The sequence below is a fragment of the Giraffa tippelskirchi genome, chromosome X, assembly GCF_054371585.1.
Source record: "Giraffa tippelskirchi isolate mGirTip1 chromosome X, T2T-mGirTip1v1.2.pri, whole genome shotgun sequence".
In the NCBI taxonomy this organism is placed as follows: domain Eukaryota; kingdom Metazoa; phylum Chordata; class Mammalia; order Artiodactyla; family Giraffidae; genus Giraffa; species Giraffa tippelskirchi.
The window spans coordinates 131,999,657-132,023,231 of NC_137289.1; the positions used below are offsets into that span (position 1 = coordinate 131,999,657).

Sequence of the window (23,575 nt, forward strand, 5' to 3'; positions counted from 1 at the left end):
GTAAGATCTTACATGCCTCAGTTCAGTTCAGTTCAGTTCAGTCGCTCAGTCATGTCCGACTCTTTGTGACCCCATGGACTGCAGCACGCCAGGCCTCCCTGTCCATCACCAATTCCCAGAGTTTACTCAAACTCATGTCCATTGAGTCAGTGATGCCATCCAACCATCTCATCCTGTGTCATCCCCATCTCCTCCCACCTTCAATCTTTCCCATGCCTCACAGCGCAGCCAAAATAAAAAGGAAAAAAAAGTTCCAGTGACCATAGAGAAGGTTTTTGGGTTTTTGCTTGATTAGTGTGTTTGTTTTATCTTGGTAAATACAATGAGACAATGGTACAAGAAGATCAAGAATATTGGCAAGAGAGTGGAAGAAGTGATGGTCTATGGATCAAGAGCTCTATCACAAGAGGAATGGGAATAAACTAGAAGGGTTTGTGAATCTCAATGAGATCAAAGAAAAGGGGAGGTGGGAACATGAAAGCAGAGAACCGGAAGAACTATACAGGGTAGGAATGGTAAGTTGAGGTATGCAAATTTTTAAGATTTCAGAAGAGAAACAATTCTAAGTGGGGACAGGTTATCTTCATGAGAGTAGGTAGCTGAATGGGATGGAAGTGAAGTACAGTCAAGATAGGAAGAGATCTTTTTATCGTGTAGTTCATCCTTGTTCACACAATGAGGGCAGGGTAGAAAATAATGCTGTGAGCCAGGTATGAAATAGTCAGTGGAAGATAGCATGGACAACAGGTCCAGGAGAGGAACAAGAAAAGCATCAAGTGAGGCAGCAAGATAACACAAGCTCCAGAGGAAAAGGCACAAAAGAATGCAAAAGCCCAGCAACAAAGATCAGAATCTCCACTTAGGAAGCCAATCTCAACACCCAACCCTTAGTGAATAGGTAGTTGGCAAAGATACATCCACTAGGGACAAGCAATAGCTCTGGAGGGCAAAATGGATGTGCCAAGCAAGTGCTACCAGTTGCCTATGATGGGGGTGAAGAGATCCCAGTACTTGTGCCCACTGCATCTTGATATCGGAGTTGTCAAGGAAAACCATCCAGTCCAGTACTTGATGAAACAACATCTTACTCACATAGAGCAGAGACAGCAATCAGCTTCGGTAGTGGGTTCCAGTCTCCCAAGGCCATCAGATTCCTCTTGGCTTACAAGTGCCCTTCTTGTGCTGAAGAATGAAGATACAGGAGTGGGAGTGGCTGGGGGGCCACATGATGCACAAGGTTAAACCCAACAAAGAGGCACACTCTGAGTCTGAAACAGAGAAAGATATGCCCAAACAAGGTGATAAGGCCATCGCAAACTATGAGGATGCCTTATCTCCTGGTAAGGAGGTGTTCCAGTCCCAAGGTCCATTATTATGCAGCTGAGTGGAGGCCAAAAGACTGCATGTGGGAAAACTGTACATACTTGTTGTTTTCCCAGCAAGAAGAAACTTTCTGTGAGGAGATAAGAGGATGCGATGAAATGGTGTTTGGAGGGCTTGGAAGGCCAAGTGGAAAGGTTTAGACTGAATAGGAGGGATGAGAGCCAAGGGAGAAGACAGCAGTGTGAAAATCACAACAGAGGAAAGGATGGAGCAGAGCAAAAGAGGGTATTTGGGGAGCACTGTCAAGTTCCCCCCAACAGTAACTTCACGCTCTCTTCCAATGAAAAAGTGGTTTCTATACCTATGGGGAAGAGTCAGCTGCGGCCATGATCATGTTTCCGAGGCAGCTGACTTGGTCAAACTTTTAATTTTTATTCCTATTATTGACCCTTACTTTTAATATGCCCTTAATGGTAAGCCTTTTCAAGTTCTTTTTGGAAGTATGGTAGAAATTTTTCTTTAAAAAAACAATAGACACTGGAGCAAAATAAAACTTTAGGTAGCTTAAGACTGGGCTTATTCTATAACAGTATTGAATATTAATAATAAGAAGAACAATAGTAGCTGGCATTCCCTGAGTCATGCATTGGACGAATAGCTTTATGACTATTGTCTTATTTATTTCTGACAGCAGTAGGAGATCATATTTTTATTCCTAGTTTTCAGAAAAGGAAACTAAGACATAAAGAAGTTCTCTAACTTATGGTAAGCAGTGCCCAGGGCAAGATCTACTTATAGGCAATGGGAGAACTCTACAAGGACAAAAAAGAACAGAATAGTAAATAAGTTCAAAGTGGAATGAGTAATTTCAAGAACAGAGGAGGAGGCTGATGAATAATGACAGCAAACTGGATAAGTGGTTAAGAATTGGGACCTACCCTCAGAATACTTTAAAGAGTAACAATCATGACAACTATTAAGCTAACCATGAAAAGTTAGGTTTATGTGCCTCCTTCCACAGAGCTCAAAGTCCTTGAAGCAAAGTCTTTTCTGGAAAGTTCACACTATAGAGCTATGTACCCTGCAGAAGTCTGTTTTGAGACTGGTGTGTCTCCTTACTTAACAGTTAGAAATGCAAAGCATAGAGAATTGATATTACTGCATCTGTTTTGAGGCTGCAAAAATGAGGTCATCTTATCCAATTGGACAGGCTTCCCTGATAGCTTAGTTGGTAAAGAATCCGCCTGCAATGGAGGAAACTCTGGTTCGATTTCTGGGTCAGGAAGATCCACTGGAGAAGGGATAGGCTATTCATTCCAGTATTCTTGGGCTTCCCTTGTAGCTCAGCTGGTAAAGAATCTTCCTGCAATGCGGGAGACCTGGGTTCAATCCCTGGGTTGGGAAGATCCCCTGGAGAAGGGAAAGGCTACCCACATCAGTATTCTGGCCTAGAGAATTCCATGGACTGTATAGTCCATGGGGTCGCAGAGTCAGACATGACTGAGCAACTTTCACTAAGCAGACTAAGCAAAATATCCAACTGGATATCTTGGTAAAAGAGCTGTCTCAATGGACAAAGGAACAAATGGTGGCCATATTGCTGATGTAGAGGGTCTTCCCATAATATCCTCCACAGCCATGTTTCTTTGTTTTCCTTACTTATCCCTCAGCTAATTCAAGGAAAAATTTAAATGGAGAAGAAATTTTTTTATAAAATAAGTGATATAAAATAAAAACAGTGGTTGCAGCAATCTGGTCTTTTCCCTACAGTTAATGGATGTGTTCTCTATAGGCTCTGAGTTGGCAGCTTCTCAGTTCAGTTCAGTCAGTCAGTCGTGTGCAACTCTTTGCGACTCCATGAATCGCAGCACGCCAGGCCTCCCTGTCCATCACCAACTCCCGGAGTTCACCCAAACCCATGTCCATCGAGTCGGTGATGCCATCCAACCATCTCATCCTCTGTCGTCCCCTTCTCCTCCTGCCCCTAGTCCTTCCCAACATCAGGGTCTTTTCCAATGAGTCAACTCTTCGCATGAGGTGGCCAAAGTATTGGAGTTTCAGCTTCAACATCAGTCCTTCTAATGAACACCCAGGCCTGATCTCCTTTAGAATGGACTGGTTGGATCTGCTTGCAGTCCAAGGGATTCTCGAGAGTCTTCTCCAACACCACAGTTCAAAAGCATCAACTCTTCGGTGCTCAGCTTTCTTCATAGTCCAACACTCACATCCGTACATGACCACTGGAAAAACCATAGCCTTGACTAGATGGACCTTTGTTGGCAAAGTAAGGTCTCTGCTTTTTAATATGCTATCTAGGTTGGTCATAACTTTCCTTCCAAGGAGTAAGCGTCTTTTAATTTCATGGCTGCAGTCACCATCTGCAGTGATTCTGGAGCCCCAAAAAATAAAGTCAGCCACTGTTTCCACTATTTCCCCATCCATTTCCCATGAAGTGATGGGACCGGATGCCATGATCTTAGTTTTCTGAATGTTGAGCTTTAAGCCAACTTTTTCACTCTCCTCTCTCACTTTCATCAAGAGGCTTTTTAGTTCCTCTTCACTTTCTGCCATGGGTGGTGTCATCTGCATATCTGAGGTTATTGATATTTCTCCCAGCAATCTTGATTCCAGCTTGTGTTTCTTCCAGCCCAGTGTTTCTCATGATGTACTCTGCATATAAGTTAAATAAGCAGGGTGACAATATACAGCCTTGACGTACTCCTTTTCCTATTTGGAACCACTCTGTTGTTCCGTGTCCAGTTCTAACTGTTGCTTCCTGACCTGCATACAGGTTTCTCAAGAGGCAGGTCAGGTGGTCTGGTATGCCCATCTCTTTCAGAATTTTCCACAGTTTGTTGTGATCCACACAGTCAAAGGCTTTGGCATAGTCAATAAAGCAGAAATAGATGTTTTTCTGGACTCTCTTGCTTTTTCGATGATCCAGTGGATGTTGGCGATTTGATTTCTGGTTCCCCTGCCTTTTCTAAAACCAGCTTGAACATCTGGAAGTTCACGGTTCATGTATTGCTGAAGGAAACATTAAAAGAATGGCCTTCAAAGACAGAAATACCTGAGGCTTGAATCTCAGTTGTTCAACCTTCTAGATCTTTAATCTTAGGGGAATTTTCCCTCAACTGTCTTGAGTCTTGGTTTCTTCATCTATGAAATGTGAGGCAAAAAATAACTTCCAAAGTTCTTGAAAGATACAGAGGGCCAGGAACAGAGGAGGCATCCATGGATGTGAGAGTCTCAGGTAAGAGTCTTTCTTCTATCTCCTAACTGGTTTTAGAATAACAATTATTGTTCACAGTTGATTCAAAGGAATGCAAACTAGTACAGCCACTATGGAGAACAGTGTGGAGATTCCTTAAAAAACTGGGAATAGAACGGCCATACAACCCAGCAATCCCACTGCTGGGCATACACACCAAGGAAACCAGAATTGAAAGAGACACATGTACCCCAATGTTCATCGCAGCATTGTTTGTTTTTGTTTTAAATTTGATTTTGCTTGTGGCTTTGCTCACCTCCCTGTCTCAAATTTCTACTATATATTATAAATATGTATTTATCTGATTACCCTAGACATTTTGCAAATGTAGTTTCTGTCTCTCATTCATTCAGAGCAAGTTGACCTGTATCATTCCTTATACATGTGCGTGCCTAATTTGCTTCAGTCATATCAGACTCTTTGCAACCCTAAGGACTGTAGCCCACCAGGCTCCTCTGCCCATGGGATTCTCCAGGCAAGATTACTGGAGTGGGTTGCCATACCTTCCTCCAGAGGATCTTCCCGACCCAGGGATCAAACCTGCATCTCTTATGTCTCCTGAACTGACAGGTAGGTTCTTTACCATTACCACCACCACAGAAGCCCCCCTTGTACATAGTGGTACTAAATAATCATTGAAAGCTTGACAGCATTTATTTACTTTTACCCATGATTCTTTTTCTACTGGCAAATAATTAACAAGATTTCTTCCAAGGAGTAGCCTACATTTCAAACCTTCAAGGTCAAAAAGCCAAGACTTGTCAGCTAAGGAGCAAGGATGATGTATTCTAAAATTAAACTGGTGCAATGTCTAGGCTGAGGCTGGACATTGTGGATTCTGGATCCAGAAATCTTAAGATGTTCAGTTTCAGTAAATACTGTTACTCATTCTAAGGGTCTCTATCACTCATTTTTTATGTGCCATCCAGAGAGCTGAAACATGCCTGGAACATTCACTAATATTTAGAACACTGGGCAGGGTTCTCCCCAACAATCTGAGATTCATTCATTCACTCATGACAGACAATATGTTCCCTGGTTTCCTAGGAGAGGCCATGTACCTCCTGAAGAGCAAAAATTTCACCAATTCTGCATCCCCCAAATTGAAAAACATTAAATATGCTCATTTATGAAGAAATCCCTTTTAAAGTTAAACGTCTTACTTGTGTTTATTGTTGGTTTAATAAACATCAAGAACTATGACAATGTAGGATGCATTAATACATCACCCTAGATCTATTCTTCCATTCCACTGGCCTCTGCTCCTCCATGTATAGGGGTCAGGAGGTAGGGCAGAACTTCTGAGCTTCTAGAAATTTCCCCCATGCCTCTTCCTTCTTCCTAACCTCTCCATCATTCTCTATTTCAAGATCATTAGCTATAATCCCGTCACACCCTCTACTTTGGTTTGTGTCCATTATCGACCCAGATTTCTTGGTTTATCCTCTGCCCTCTAAAAATAGTTGCAAGCTTTTTTTGCCACAGGATCCTATAAACTCTTAAAAACAACTGAGGACCTCCAAAGAGCTGTGGTTTATGTGGGTTATATTTACTAATATTTGTTGTATTCAAAATTAAAGGGAAATTTTTAAATATTAATTCACTTACTAAGCTCATTACATGTTAAAATTACATATTTTTATGAAGAAAAAACTTAGTGAAAAGAGTGGCATAATTTACACTCTTGTAAACCTCTTTAATGGTTGGTTTAATAGAAGACAGCTGGATTCTTATATGTGCTCCTGTATTCAATCTTTTTTTTAAACTTTTTATTTTATATTAGGATATAGCCAATTATGGGCTTTCTTGGTGGCTTGGGTGGTAAAGAATCTGCTTGTAATGCAGGAGACCTGGGTTCAATCCCTGGGTTTGGAAGATCCCCTGGAGAAGAGAATGGCAATCCACTCCAGTATTCTTGTCTGGAGAATTCCATGGACAGAGGAGCCTGGCAGGCTACAGCCCACAGGGTCACAAAGAGTCGGAGATGACTGAGCAACTAACATAGTCTATTAATAATACTTCATTAAATCTTTTATGATATCTATACTAGATGAAGCATACAAAGAAAATAAAACCTCACCCAGATATGTGTTTAGAGAAGGATTATTTTGAGAATCTTTTCATATAACTGTGGATATTATACTTTAACACTATACCAAAACTATACCAAAACTCAACAGATGGTAGTTTCTTAGAAGTTAGTTGCAATATGAAACATAAAACTATACAGCTAAACTTATTTTTACTCTGTTATATTAAAATCCATTAGTCTATCTTGCACTTTGAATGGATATTTTACCCATGTATGGTTCTATAATATGTATCATTCATTTGAAAAACCCTGCATCACTGAGTTATACAGATTTTTCAAATGCTGACACATTTTATGATACAATATTTAAAAATTACTCATCTAAAGAGTCTTTTAAGTGTTGGGAAACTATCACCTTAGTGCATAGAAGTTTTCCAAAATTCAAAATCATACTTGAAAGCTCAAAGTTTTTCATTGGCAACAAACCTATCAGTCATTTTCCTTGAAGTAACATGTTAAGTTCATTCATTTATGTGAAATGGCCAAATACCCAAGTCTGGTAACCATTATTTTTTCTGTCCATCTTTCTTTCAAGTAAGAACAGTCTTCAGGGTAAAAAAAAGTTGTTAGTTCAGTAGCAGCTCAACCAATAGCACCCGTGCTTTTTTTCAAGACAACCACTAGATCTCAGTATGTAGAAAAAGTGTTTTATGCATTCTTCCCCTTTAATGACAATACACTGAATAGACAAGCAATCAAAGGTTGAGACTGAATACACTGCTGTTCTAGAACTTACAATCGATCATCAACAAAACCTACTGAATATTGTCTGTACAACAAAAGTGGTGTAAGGGCTGTACAAAGGCAGCTAGAATTGTTACAACATATTGACACAATCTTATAAGCTCTCAATAAACCTCCCTGTAAACTTCAAAAATGAGCTTTGAGGGTCTTCCTAGGGGTCAGTGGTTAAGAATCCGCCTGTTTCTAATGAGGTGGATGAACCTAGAGTCTATTACACAGAGTGAAGTAAGTCAGAAAGAGAAAAACAAATGTTGTATATTAATGCATATATATGGAATCTGGAAAGATGGTATTGATGAATCTATTTGCAGGGCAGCAATGGAGATGCAGACAGAGAACAGACTTGTAGACACAGGGAGGGGAGGAGAGGGTGGGACAAATGGAGAGTAGCAGGGAAACATATACACTACCCATATAAAATAGATATCCAATGGGAATTTGCTGTATGACTCAGAGAACTCAAACCAGGGCTCTGTGACAACCTGGGGGTGGGGGGTGGGATAGGGTAGGAAGTGGGAGGGAGGTTTAAGAGAGAGGGGACATATGTGCACCTATGGCTGATTCATGTTGATGTATGGCAGAAACCAACACAATATTGTAAAGCAATTATCCTTCAATTAAAAAAACAGCAAAAAAAAAAAAGAATCCACCTGCCGATGCAGGGACATGGGTTCGATCCTTGGTCCAAGAAGAACCTACAGGCTGTGAGGCAATCAAGTCCATGAGCCACAACTGCTGAAGCACACCCACTCTGGATCCTGTACTCCACAATAAGAAAAGCCAAGGCAAGGCAAGACTATGCACCACAACTAGAGAAAAGCCCTCATATAGCAAGGAAGACCCAGCGTAGCCAAAAAACAATAAAAAAATGTCTTTATCCTTGTACCAATTAGGAGGTCTTTGACTGCAGGTAAAAATAAACCTTATTCAAAATGATTCAGATAATCAGGAAAAGTTGTCCTCTCCCAAACTGAGAAATCTCAAGGGAGGGCATCTTTAGGGTTGGTTAATTCAGGGTCTATGGTCCCAAGATAGGTGTCACATTTCCAAAGGATTCATGACTATGCGACGGGTTCAGTGTACAATACAATGCTGCCTTTTCCTATGTGGTAGTCACTCAGTCGTGTCTGACTCTGCAACCCCATGGACTGTAGCCTGCCAGGCTCCTTTGTCCATGGAATTCTCCAGGCAAGAATACTGGAATGGGTTGCCATTCCCTTCTCCAGGGACCTTTTCCCATGAGTCTCTTTATAAGAAGGAAGAAACCTTTCCCAGAGGCCGTCTAGCAGACCTCATCTCACATTTCATACCACCTTGCACCACATGTGCACACCTACGCCAAAGAGCAGACACAAGAAATGGGATCTCCATAAACAGCTAAGATTAATCCAATTTTTTTTTAAAAAAAAGAATGTCAGTGTGTGTATAACTGAGTCACTTTGCTGTATAGCACAGATTGGCACAACATTGTAAATCAACTATACTTCAATAAAAATATGTAAAGTGAATAATCAAAAGCTTAAATAAGAATGCTTCTCTTCTGAAAGTCTATGATGACAAACCAGCTCACAAATTGGGAGGAGGAGTAATGAGCAATGAACACAGAGGGGCCTCAGTGAATTTTTCTATTTGATTAAGATTGATTCTTCCTGAAAAACAAAAGTGATCGATCTTGAAGATCAGTGTTGAATGGCCCAACACAGTGTATTAAATAAAGAATTTATCGAAATAAAACTGCTGATAAAAAAGACAAAAAACAAAAAAGATTAATCCAAATTTACCCTTGAGCTTCAGATAAGGCAAACTTCCCTAAGGGATGAATACCTGAATAAAATCAGGTTTTATTCAAGAAAGGAGAAAACAGGAGTGAGACTGGGGGTGTCCAGCCCATTGTCTCTCTGCCTTTACATGTTAAAGGCTGCTGCCAGCAAACCTTATGACTCCTGGCTTGAGGGCTTTTTACTGGACCTGGAGATATAAACCACACACAGGGCAGGCCAGGAGAGTCAGAGAATTCACAGTCCAGGAGCAGCCCTCAACCAGTGATCCACAGGAGCTGGTGGATAAATATTTGGCTTCCGGGCACCCATCTGAGATGACTTTGAGATGCACTGTGCATTCCCCACAACTAACCAGTGGAATCATTTCTACTGGCTTCCCTGGTGGCTCAGTAGTAAAGAATTCACCTGCAATGCAGGAGACCTGGGTTAAATCCCTGGGTTGGGAAAATCCCCTGGAGAAGGAAATGGCAACCCACTCCAGTATTCTTGCCCGGGAAATCCCATGGACAGAGGAGCATGGTGGGCTATAGTCCATGAGGTCGCAAGAGTCAGACACAACTTAGTGACTAAACCACCACCAACCAGTGGAATAAGCCACAGTGGTAAACACTTAAAATATTGCACTTTTTATTGGATGCCCTCCTGGGCCTCTCTCATTTCTTCTCTTTCCTTAGCTGTGTTTCATGTCATCATCTTCCTAATAGACTAATTGCAATAGCATTCTTGTCTCAGGGTCTGCTGCTGAGGGAACCCAAACCAGGAAAACAGTCCCTCCATCAAAAAAATCCTCTACAATAGAAACTCAGAAGCCCTTTTTCAATTCTTTGTTCTCAGAGGGTTTTTATTAGCATCCTTCTCCTACAAGAGTTCCTGCTTTCTGTCAAATGCTCAAAAATCAATCAAGAAATATTATTCTTGTGAAGCATGCAAACAAAATATCTGTATTAAGTACATAAAATTGATCATGTTGCCTGTTATACCCAGGGCACCTTCTCAGGAACCACGTTCCCCCAGTCTCTGCTCAAAGGGCAGCCATCTGTAGCCACATTTTGACCCATGTATAGCCAATCCTTTGGCTGACAGTGCCCACGTGGTGTGAAAAGATAAAAGAAGATAATCCAATTTCCTCTCTTGAAACTTTAAATTAGGAAATACCAATACCAAGAGAATGAGGAATTTCATAGTGTGAGGATGAGTTGGAGTTATGAACAGTTTGTCAGAGCCATAAGGCAAGAAATAGGAATTACTGTATGATGAACCAGAAAATACGAGGAAACCCAAACTCTGACGGGTAAAGAAACAGTACATGAAGGAGAGGAAAATAGTAAGCAGACAGCAGCAGTTTCAAAAGAAGCAGGCAGACTAGGAATACTTGAGCTGTGTTAATACGGAGCTGTGGGATGGAGGAGATGCATGAAGCTGTTTCAAGAGTTGTTTCTGCACCTCTCTCTCCTTGCAATGACAATCTCCATGAGGCTGGGCAGTGTCACAGCTACTGAACTGAACATTCAGGAGATTCTGTCTCCTTATGGGCCATGTCTGTCCTCATACCAGTTCCCCGTACAGGAAGAAGCTTGAGTGAGCATCTAACAACCAATATTATCATCAAAATGCTTTTTTAAAAAAAGCTTAATCACAGAAAAAGTAGGATTGCTTTCAACATATAGTGAGATGTTTAAAACGTGGTCCATGATGTACAGCAATGTGACTATACTTAACCACTGAACTGTACATTTACAAATTGTTATGAAGGTAAGTTTATGTCATGTGCTTTCTACCACAGTATTTATATATCTCTATGAGATAATATAAAGAAAAAAAAGGGACTTGGTACACAGTTGTAAAAGAGTTTAAAATAAAGCATCTTGTCATGTGATACACCCACATAATAATGGTATTTTCCAGAAAAACAGAATGTTACCCCTGAGTTAAGAGTCAAAGAAAAATAACCTATTTACCTCTTCTTAACCCCACAACAAAACTGAGGATATAAAAAGATTAAAAGTAGTGAGAAGAATTTGGGGGGAAAAAAATTGATTTGCTGTGATGGCTTTTCCCAAACCTAGAGAAAGAAATACATTGAGACCACCTGAAAAGTTTCACCTATTTCTCACAGAGATGCAGGAACAACTGGATAAGAGTCAGACTCCTCCCTAAGTGATGTTGGGGTCCAGCATCTGACTAGTGCGCTGCTTTAAAACAGGAGTAAAAGAAAGGTCACTTCACTAGGGGTCACATACCTTCCTGGAATAATTTGGGAGAAACATGTCTATACGTGAGCGACTTAGTGTAGCTTCATCTCCCATCTTAGCCAAGAGAGTCCACTGAAGGAACAAGTAGAAGCTGAAAGTGTCAGCAGATGACTAGGTGCTAAGGAAGGAGTTAGCCAGTCAGCCAAGGGTAATCAGAGATGCATTTTCCCTCTCAAAGGAACTGAAAGTGAGAGAGAGCCCCTTCAATGAGATGAAAAGAGGTAAAGGGCCCCAGGGTCTCTGATGAATCCAAGAACGTGCCCCTCAAAGACTCAGCTTTAAACGCCTGCCAGATTTAGAGATCATGAAGGCTAGATCACCAAACAGTAACAGGCAAGCAAAAACATTCCTGTCCTCATTACCCTCTGCCTCTTCAAGCTGTCAACCTAGAGGGATCTGGAATTTCTTTGGGGGAAGTGGGATTAACACACAAGAGAAAAAGAAAGAACAAATCAACCAGAATCCCCACCCACCCACCCACTGGCAACCAGCCTGCAGCAAGCAAACTAAAAGAAAAGAAAAGAAAAGCTGTACCTCCAAATGGAATGTAGTATTTTGACAGGAAAAATTAATTAGTGACAAAAGGTTGTTTTATTACCTAAAAGTGGACATCAAAATCATTGGACTTCCCTTAAGTTTTCTCAAAGGCTAATGAAAGAAGCAGCCCCAGAGAATAAATTTAAAGGGATACTGGGAGACAAAAATAAAGTTGCTTTATAATTACACCCCATGAACCCTGCTTATTCAATGGAAAGGTTACAGATATTTAATTTTAGGAAACAGGCTGGATAAAAGTAAAAAGGGCTCAATCTGATCATATAAACTTCACATTTTAAAAATAACCAAGGAAAATACCACAGACTTATTTGGCTAGGGACAATATTTTTTTTTTTAGCACAAGCAAAGGTACAAGAAGAATGAAAGAACATATGAGAATACATCTTGACTTGGTATCTAGATAGTTCAAGCAACTGAACAGCATTAGAACATCACACGTTATTCTCCACAGCACATGTTGTAAATTTCTATTTTCCAAATTGCAGACCCATTATTTTGCAGTGTATACCATCACATTTCAAGGCCTAAGCCTATTCTCTTCTCAATACGATTTAAGTTTGGGTATCTCTTTCTAACATGTATAATGAAGCAGATATAAATTTTAAGCATAACAATAAAAATATTAATAAGAAGTGTCATTTATTGAGCATTCACTCCACATAGGCTTGGTGCTGTATGACTGCAATATATCATCTTATCTGAGCTTCAAAATGCTATTGTAGGTAGGTAGTTGCTACTGTTACTGCCATTCTTACAGATAAAGACACTGAGGCAGAGAAAAGTGAAGCACTTTGTCCAGGATCATGGAATAAATAACTGCCAGAGCCAAACCCAGGATCTTCACCGCTAGAGTGATTTTTACTTTGCTGAGAAAGCATTCAGAATGATGAGAGGTGTTTTACAGTATTGCTCTGTCACCAGGCTTTGATTTCTGACCTTGTAGGGGTCCTAGGTTCTTTTTAACACCTATGCCACTCGGACAGGCACAGGGGGTGTGTTTTCTCCTGACCGATAAAATCCCAGTTTCCCAGGGGCCAGCTAGTAAACTTGCTGGAAGTACTTAATCCTCTCGGCTCCCAGCTATGTCCCTTTAATAAGTCCTAAAATTATTAAAACAAATCCTTTTTACAATTCCCATCAGCAACAAAGTTATTAACAACTGAAAATGATTTCTGTATGTTCTTGGCTTCCCGTGAATAGATTGCTGAATTCTGTCTCACAGGAAGCCAAGAACATACAATCTATTAACATTACTTCTGGCCATCAAGTAGAAAAACATGCTTTCTGCAATTCCTTCGTTATATTATTATTATGTTTTGGCTGTACCTCACAGCTTGTGGGATCTAAGTTCCCTGACCAGGGATCAAACCCACACCCTCGGCAATGAAAATGCAGAGTCTTAACCACTGGACCCACCAGGGAATTCCCTGTAATTCCTTTTTATTAGCACTGGACCTTTTTACCAAGCACCATGACCTGCAAACAACTATACAGTTCTCCCCAGTGACAGCATGCTGGCACCATTCAGTCTGCTTAAAAAATAAAGAAAAAAGAAAAAGCATCTTCCTCATTACAACCTTGAGGCTTTCCACATTGGTAGATTCTAATATTTCAAAAATGAACCCTCATACCTGTAGAAAGTGTGTGAGGCTTGTGCTACATCTATAAATAAATAAGATATTCTTCACAGCAAGGAAATAACATACCCAAACCATGTAATCATTCCTATACACATATTATCTTCAGAATAACATTGTTGCTTCCACTGAGATTTTTGTCAGAAAATCCAATTGGCTGATGTGATCGGTTGCATCCTAATACGCTGAGGGTCACAGGGAGAAGCTTTCACTTCTCCCCTCACTTCCAGGCTCCAGGGTGTCCCTACCGGAGGTCACAGCCTGCCCCCTTTTTCTGTGCTTCTCAGTCTTGTGCTTTTTTTCCTTATCATCATCCTTCCCTGCTTCTCTTCCTTTTCGTGTCCTCATTAACTTCACTGTCCTCATCAGATGACTCAGAGTGATCACAGAGGGATGATTGGGAAATGAATTGCATTAGCAATCAGTTTACTGGAGGCTGACTCTGCCTCCTCGTATGTGTGAATTAGGGAATTATAAAGTCAAGGGAATGGAGGTGGGGGGGAGGGGTGGGGAAGGAGAGAGAAGAGGGGGTGGGAACATGACATCTCAGATATTTGTAGCAGGCACTTAGAAGAGATGTTATATAATAAAATGTGTTATGTCATTCTCACTGTGATAATAGTTTAAGAAAATTAAAAAATTTATTTTTGAATATATATTATTTATATTATATATGTGTATATATAAATGATACAAATTATTATATATATATATATATAAAATGATGCTTTAGATGAAAGCATGGAAGAGTTTTAAGAAGAAAAAGCTGGAGTTTCTCCTTGATTCTTCTACTCATAATTTTTTCCCCAAGTAATTCTGTCTCAGTTGGTACAGGGTGGAGAGTGGGAAAAAAAACATATCTGGCCTTTATTTAATGTGGGTGTAGATTAGAAATTCAGGCTGGCTGTCCAATAGGATTGGACTACCTACCAAATGTGTTGGAGTATCTAAAACACTTTTTTAAATCTCTGAGGCACTTCTGGCTTGCCAACTGTATGTTGAACCACAAATATTTACATCAATGTGATTCAGGAAAAATAAAATGACTTGAAACAGATATTCTTTCTCTACAGATACAGTGGCCTAAAGAGTGCACCATGTTGGTGAAAGGTATGTGTGTCACAGACTGAACTGTGTCCTCACAAAATTCCTATGCTGAAGTCTTAATCCCCCAGATAGGACCTCAGTAACTGGATTTGGAGACAGAGCCTTTGAAGAGGTGATTATGGTAAGACTGTATGGTTAACATGACCAGTGTCCTTATAAGAAGAGATTACAACACAGACAACCATAGAGGGACACACCAAGTAAAGGCCCAGTGAGAAATCAGTCATCTACAGACCAAGGAGAGAGGCCTCAGTAGAAATGAACCCCACCAACACCTTTATCTCCAACTTGTAGCCTCCAGAACTGTGGGACGACACAGTTTCGTTGTTTAAACCACCCAGTCTATGATATTTAGAAATGGTAGCCTGAATTGACTCGCACAGCATGCTACACAGATTCCAATCCTCATCCAAGCTCCTCAAGCTCAAAGGTCAGAAACTGGGCTTGTTTAACCATGGATATGGTAAGGATATGAAGAGACTCTGAAACTGTAACAGGTCAATGAGAACAAAGGGTAAATTAATGCAAAAATATCACATTTTACTATTCTTTACCAACTCTGATAATGGGTGGTGAGTTACAGGTTGGGGTCAACCATATTATGACTATTAGAGACCAAGAAAAACAAAAAGCATAGCCTTTTTGTAATTTTGATCTATTTTTCTAGAACACAGAGCATGAATTCTGGGGGTCCTTTGGGATTTGGGGGACAAGAAGGATAGATAAAACATGGAGATGTCCATAGGCAAATAAACTGCCTGGTCTTACATCATGGCCTTCTTGTTCCATACTGAATAAATGCCTTCATAAAGAGCAAGTGTAGTAGGATTCCCCGGTGGCACAGTGGTTAGGACCCCAGGCTTTCACTGCCATGGGCCAGGGTTTAATCCTTGGTGGGGAACTAAGATCCTGCAAGTCGGTGGCCAAAAATAAATTTAAAAAACCATAAGGGTATTTTTAAAAAAGAGCAAATGTGGTGCCTGATAAGTCACTGAAAACTGAGAGGAAATGAGGAACAAAACTCTCATCACAACATCTAGATTTCAGTCAAAGAAAGCATAATGCATTATTTTCCAAATCATAAGAGGATGTTTCAATATTAATAGTTAGAACTCTCCCATTTGGATACAGGTATCTTACTATATTTAAGAATCAGCTTTCTCCATTATAGCCACCTTTGGTTTTTTACTACTACTATAAGTAATTTTACAATTACTTATACTAATTCACATTTTATGGAATTAGCTATCCTTTCAACTTGATGATGTGTTTCGTTACAGAAGTCAAAGGCCCGGGATGTGTGTGTGTGTGTGTGTGTGTGTGTGTGCGTGTGTGTGTGTGTTTGAGCCTGTGTGTGTGTGTGTTTGAGCCTGTGTGTGTGTGTGTGTGTTTGAGCCTGTGTGTGTGTGTGTGTGTGTGTGTGTGAGCGTGTGTGTGTGTGTGTGTTTGAGCCTGTTGAAGTGAAAAAGACACCCACAGGAATTTAGACACTGTGCAAAATAAAAATGGTTTGGAGGAATGTGTAACTATCTCAATGAAATTTTAGAGATTTTCACTAGGGAACAAAGACAAAATAGCTCTCCTAAACACTTACTGGTTTCTTGATGTTTTTTCTTTTCACTTTTCTTTTTCTCCAAGCTGCTTATCTATTTTTAGCTCTTGGCCTCCATTGATCTTTACAGATTCTTAACCTTCTGTAGCTCCACTTCATTTCTCTAGAGTCAGATTTGTCTACATCCTCATTTCTATGATTCTGTTATTAGCCTAATAAGTATTCTCCCTCATGCTCGCTGCAAAGTGGTTTTCTAACACCACAAACAAATAAATGAATCAATAAAAAAACGGGACTTCATTTGCAGCACACATTTGCACTTAAAAATAAGCAGCAGTTTTTATTTTCTATGATGGTAAGAAATTTGCAAATCCATCAGGTCAAAATAACCAACACATGGAAAATGCCTGTTACTTACCATCAATTTTATTTTTAAGTGACATTCGAATAGCTGGAAGAATTGTCAATCTGTACATTTTTCTTTGATTATATAGGAGACAGCCTGCCATTATACCAGAAATAGTTAATATTACAGCAGTAGGCAGCCCAGAAACATACAACTCCTTCTGCTTTCCAATTTGTATTTATTTGTAAAAGGTCTAGGCAGTGTAGTTTATGCCAAATTCTTTAAGAAGGTGTTGTAAGCTTAAAAGCCAACTTTTATTAGAATCTTAGATTAGGATCTCAGCAATTATAAGATTTCTTTATTGCTAGGAAATGTTTCTTATGGGACTTCTACAAATACATTTAGGCTTTTATTGGTATCTAATATATACATATGTGCTCACAAAGCACCCCAGGAAATACAAAGAACTCCTATGCATTTTTAACCTGGACCCAGCAGAATGGCTCTTGCAAAGAAGTAGAGCAAGAAGGGCCATCTTGCAATGAATGAGGTAGTGACCAGAGAATACACCATCAACACACAAGTGCATCCAGGGAGTGGCCTTCAAGAAGTGTGCCCCTGGGGTACTCAAATGGATCCAGAAATCTGCCATGAAGAAGATGGAAACTCCAGATGTGCACGTTGACACCAGTCTTAGTAAAGCTGTCTGGCCCAAAGGAATAAGCAGTATCTCACACCATGTCCATGTCCTCTTGTTCAGAAAATGTAATGAGCATGAAGAGGCACATCAGCTCTATACACTGGTTCGCCATATACCTCTCACTACTTTAAAAAATCTACAGCTAATGTGGATGAGAACTAACCAATGACCACCAAAGTTGTGAAACCTCACACACACACACACACACACACACACACACACACACGATATAGTTCTCATATTAAGTTATGTACAATTTAACTGAACAGAAGATTAAGAAACAAACAATCCAAGACTAAATGCAACTACATCCGAAGGATGAGTTCTAAAGAGAGAAACTCGAGTGAGAATGGAAATAGATAATGAAAAGCTCGGAAAGGAGGTTAATGGAACCTAATCTTTGGATCCACTGACTGATGACTTTCTTTCAGAGGACATTATAATTCACATTTTCTAAATTCATCAATCGTCATTCTCAGCCATGCTTCCATTATTTATATGTAACTGGAAATAACTGAAATAAAACTAATGTATTGAGCACATACTATATGCCAGGTATGATATAAAGTCTTTCACACAGATTTTCTCATTTAATTCTCAGAATAACTCTGCAAGTTATGTTATACTGCCATCTTTTTTCATAAATTTTTTAAAAAATTGGTACTTACACAGGATCAAGTCCCCACTAAAAGAAACTGGAGTTCTTGAAAGAAATGGCTGATTCAGGGTAGGGGAAGGTAAAGTAAAGAGTGTACCTGGAATATTTTGTGGGGAAAGAAAGAAAGGAAGCATACAAAACCTAAAAAGAACATGGGAACCAGAGTAAATGGCCTCCTCCTGGCAAACCTGGGGACAATTTTGGCATCAAAATAGTGTCAGAAATGGTTGATAAAATAACTGAACATTTCTGTTTGTTTTGAAAAGTAATTTTTTTAAACTTTTCATTTTGTGTGGGGGTATAGCCAATTAACAATGTTGTGATAGTTTTAGGTGGACAGCAAAGGGACTCAGCCATATATATACATGTATCCATTCTCCCCCAAACTCCCCTCTCATCCAGGCTGCCACATAACATTCGGCAGAGTTCCCTGTGCTATACATTTGGTCTTTGATAACACAACTGAACTTTTAAATAAAGAATCCATGAGTCCATATTGAGAAAAGTAACAGCAAGGCAGATGGGGTGGGCAGAGAGGTAGGTAGATAGCTACATAGATGGATACAGCCATACATACACACACACACACAGAGGTCCTTCTCTATAGCAGAATGCCAAATAATAAATATAAAAGTAATGACAGTTAGGTGGCGCTAGTGGTAACGAACCCATCTGCCAATGCAGGAGACCATAAGAGATTGCAGGTTCTATTCCTGGGTCGGGAAGATCCCCTGGAGAAGGGCATGGTAACTCCGATATTCTTGCCTAGAGAATCCCATGGACAGAGGAGCCTGGCTGGCTATGGTCCATAGGGTCACAAAGAGTCAGACAAGACTGAAATGACTTAGCAAACACTCAAGACCTTTACAGAAATAATAAATTCAGATGAGAATTACTAATGGATGGGGAAAAAATCATTGGATAAAAGTTTGTTGGGGGAAAAGGCTATTTTACATGGTATTTCTCCACTGATAGCTTGTTAACTACAAAGGACAATGAGTACCTTTACGTTGGATAAATCTGCTGGTAACAGCTTAGCCAAGTGATCCAAGTTAACATCACTAAAAATGAAGCAAACAGACATTAAATGCCTCCAGATGCACGCACTCAGAGAAGGCAATGGCACCCCACTCCAGTACTCTTGCCTGGAAAACCCTATGGACAGAGGAGCCTGGTAGGCTGCAGACCATGGAATTGCGAAGAGTCGGACACGACTGAGCGACTTCACTTTCGCTTTTCACTTTCATGCATTGGAGAAGGAAATGGCAACCCACTCCAGTGCTCTTGCCTAGAGAATCCCAGGGACAGGGGAGCCTCGTGGGCTTCCGTCTATGGGGTCGCACAGAGTCGGACACGACTGAAGTGACTTAGCAGCTGCAGCAGCAGCATGCACTAAGCAGGATAGAACATCACTTAGGTGGTATTTTTGACAATTATGAATGACCTGAATCAAATCATTAGAAAACTTTAATCTAAATTGGGTGACAGTCTATAAATAGCCCAGAAGTTTTGAAAATAACAATGGCATGAAAAATCCAAAAATTTAACAAAAAAATTGTTTAGATAAAGCTGAGGTCAAGGACTCAGTTCTAGGTCAAAAGACTAATGAGACATGAAAACTAAAGCCCCATAACATACAATATAATATCCTAGACTGGATTCTACACCAGAAGAAGAAAACTATTATAAAGGTTATTTGTAGAAGAAATTGATTATATTGAAATTGAGATTTTTTATACTAGATGATCGTATCAATATCAAATGTTCTGAATTTGATAGCTGATTATATTTACATAGGAGATTTTTCTTATTCTTAGAAGGTACATAATGAATAGGGAAGAAAAATTGACTCTTAAATGGTTAATAATAAGAGATTAGAGTATGAGATAAAGCAATTACAACAAAATATTAATTGTTGATCAATCTAGCTGAGGGATGTAAGAGTGCTCATTGTACTTTTCTTTCACCTTTTCTCTAGGTTTAGGAATTTTCAAAACAAACGGCTAACAAACACATGACAAGATGCTCAACATCACTCATTATCAGAGAAATGCAAATCAAAACCACAATAGGGTACCATCTCACGGCAGTCAGAATGGCTGCTATCCAAAAATCTACAAACAATAAATGCTGGAGAGGGTGTGGAGAAAAGGGAACCCTCTTACACTGTTGGTGGGAATGTAAACTAGTACAGCCACTATGGAGAACAGTGTGGAGATTCCTTAAAAAACTGGAAATAGAACTGCCATAATTCCCAGCAATCCCACTGCTGGGCATACACACCGAGGAAACAAGAATTGAAAGAGATACGTGTACCCCAATGTTCATCGCAGCACTGTTTATAATAGCCAGGACATGGAAGCAACCTAGATGTCCATCAGCAGACGAATGGATAAGAAAGCTGTGGTTTAAATACACAGTGGAATATAACTCAGCCGTTAAACAGAATACATTTGAATCAGTTCTAATGAGGTGGGTGAAACTGGAGCCTATTATACAGAGTGAAGTAAGCCAGAAAGAAAAACACCAACACAGTATACTAATGCATATATATGGAATTTAGAAAGATGGTAATGATAACCCTATATGCGAGACAACAAAAGAGACACAGATGTATAGAACAGTCTATTGAACTCTGTGGGAGAAGGCGAGGGTGGGATGATCTGAGAGAATAGCACTGAAACATGAATATTATCATATGTGAAACAGATTGCCAGTCCAGGTTTGATGCATGATACAGGATGCTCAGGGCTGGTGCACTGGGATGACCCAGAGGGATGGGATGGGGAGGGTGGGTGAGGGGGGTTCGGGATGGGGAGGGTGGGTGAGTGGGGTTCAGGATGGGGAACACATGTACATCATGGCTAATTCATGTCAATGTATGGCCAAAACCCACTACAATATTGTAAAGTAATTAGCCTCCAATTAAAACAAATATTTTTTTTAAAAAAACTAACAAAACAAAACAAAACAAAAAGTGGGGAGAAAAAGGAGTTTAAGCAACTTGCCAAAGAGAGGCAATGGGTGAGGGGTGGCGCTAGAACTGAAACCAGACAACAGGCAAAACCAGCCAGGGCTTTTGACCACACCTCATCATCACAGCAGCCAGAGCTATCATTTCAACACACCCTTCTGCTCCCAACCTTCCTGCAGCTCCCCATGTCACATAAGTTCAAATCCAACACCGTTATTTACAATGGTTTATATGGCCCTGTTCTGCTTCTATTCAGTGTGGTCTGCAGACCTGAAAGAAGTTCAAAATGCAGACTCATACTCCAGACTCACTGAATCTGAATCCATGCTTCAACAACATCCCCCCGGAGGATTCCTAAGCCTATCAAAGGACACAGTTGCCTCCATGACTTTGCCTCATGACTTGGCCTTACTAACTGTGACTTCATCGTCTACCAGATCCTCACTCATTTTCTCTCTCTACCTCAGTGCCTTTGCACTTACTATGTCTCCTCCCAGATACAAACTTTCAATGTGTATCTACCTGGCTCAGGTGTCCTAATTCCTTTAGGAAATCTTCTCAATTATCGATGAGCTTCTCCTGATAGAAAATCTCAATATTGCCCTAAAAATCTGCATTCCCCTAGAATTCCTGTTCTATCTGCTTTGCTTCTTCTCCAAAGCTCTTATCAACTTTCTGGCGTATTGTGCCTTTGCCTGTTAATCTGTTTATTGTTCTTGTTCTCCTCTACCCTGTGAGTTCCAGGAAAGCTGGAGATTTTGTCTGCTTTATTCTTTGCTTTATGACTAGTTCCTAGAATAGTACCAGCTTCATAGTAGTTACATAACAAACATTCATTAAATGAATCTATGAGAAAATTATCTCTAATTCTCACACCAGTTTTGTAATTGTCTACAATTAAGAGAAAAAGAGATTTAAAAAAAATCAAAGAACTTGTCCAAGGCCACTCAGCTAGGAAGAAGTGTAACCACAGTTAGTTACATTTGGTATCTGTGTCCAAATTATATACTCGCTGCCACTGTTGTACCACTGACAATACCCTGAAGAAGAGCTCACTCTACAGAGTGCCTGCACTGGAGGAGGAAGATGGATCTTTACCATTGACATGGCTCCTCACAGATAAAAAGGAAGGATTGTCACTTATGAATTCATTCTTTCTTATTATTTTATTCCACAAGGAGGACTATACTGCCTCATCAGAACCTCTCAGTACCCATGCATCACAGGCTAGCACAGTCTGATTCGCTTGTTGGCCCGCTAAGGTTCTCCCCTTGATCAAGGAACAGGAAGTTGAATGCCAGTGACTACCTCACACCTGGTGTAATGGCACTGTGAAGTCATTTATCGCTCCTAAATGTGTCTCAGTGGCTGTGACCTGAGCACTAGCTTTCTTTGGTCAGGACTGTGCTGTCTGAGACAGCAGCTACTTCTGTACACAAGTTCCCTTCATGTCCTTACTGTTCTATCACCCAGAAATGTATTTCATTTGATTTTAAACTCAATGACCCGAACTCTGGAAATGCATCTTGGTTAATGACTTCATTTAAAGCATCTGACAGAAATGTGTGCATACAAATCAAGGCATTCATCCACTCATGAGAGCTCGGTGGATCTCAAAATTCACTGAACTTTAGGGGCCCTGAAGGAACTTTTAAAAAAATGTGTACTGGTATCTGGGCCTCAGCACAGAAATTTTTATCTAAATAATTTCAGGTGAGTCCCAAGCACCTGCATTTTGTAAAGACCCCAAGTAATTATAATGATTTGCTAGGTTTAAGAACCATACTAAGAACTCAAGAAAATACACATGTGTATGTGTGTGTGTATGTGCCCGTGCATGCACACACACACACACACACACACACACACAAAGTAGCATCTCAATCTGTAGCAGCTTGGCCCCAATAGAGAGGAATACCGAGCAGAAGATAAAATGAAGAACAAGCTACTGAACTGACCCTCAACAAACAGAACAAACAGTGTGGACCTGACTCAATGACCAGTGAAAGTCAATGAGGTGCCAAGAGTCCATTTACACCATTGATTTAACAGCTCACTGAGTTGTATTTCTTTATTCGCTTTAGTCCTTTTATAGGATCAGGAAGGTCCCACAGAGAGGGGTCAAGCAACCTTGGATATACCAACAACTTTGACTCACCTTCAAGGAATACTTTTTAACAGACACTGTAACATGTAGCTGTGTACATGGGGCACAGTGACCCCAAGTCATCTCCTTCATTGTAGAAGAAATGGGGTTGATATCAACAATGGGCATTATTACATTCCTCTTATTTCTCAATACTGAAGGAAGTTATATTTGTTTCTTCTGTTTCAAATAGTGAAGCATCATAAAAATGAAAAATTAATACCTTGGGGACTAGTGTTTTCTTCACAGAGATGCTATATGGTGGGTTAGGGAGCCTTGTTCTCAGTAACATAGCAAGAGATCATTCCTGTAAGGAAAGTCTCACACTACTTCTTAATGATTTAGGTATGTATTTTGATTGTGGCAAAAACAAAATCAAGTTATGAGAACTCTATTCAGTATCATGGTATGAAGAAGGAGGAAGAAAGACCATA

General features: G+C 40.1%; 1 pseudogene; it reads left to right on the top strand.

The window, feature by feature from the left end:
* The first annotated feature begins 17,162 nt into the window (after positions 1-17,162).
* Positions 17,163-17,532, top strand: LOC145535765 (large ribosomal subunit protein eL31 pseudogene; annotated as a pseudogene).
* The last annotated feature ends 6,043 nt before the right edge of the window (positions 17,533-23,575 follow it).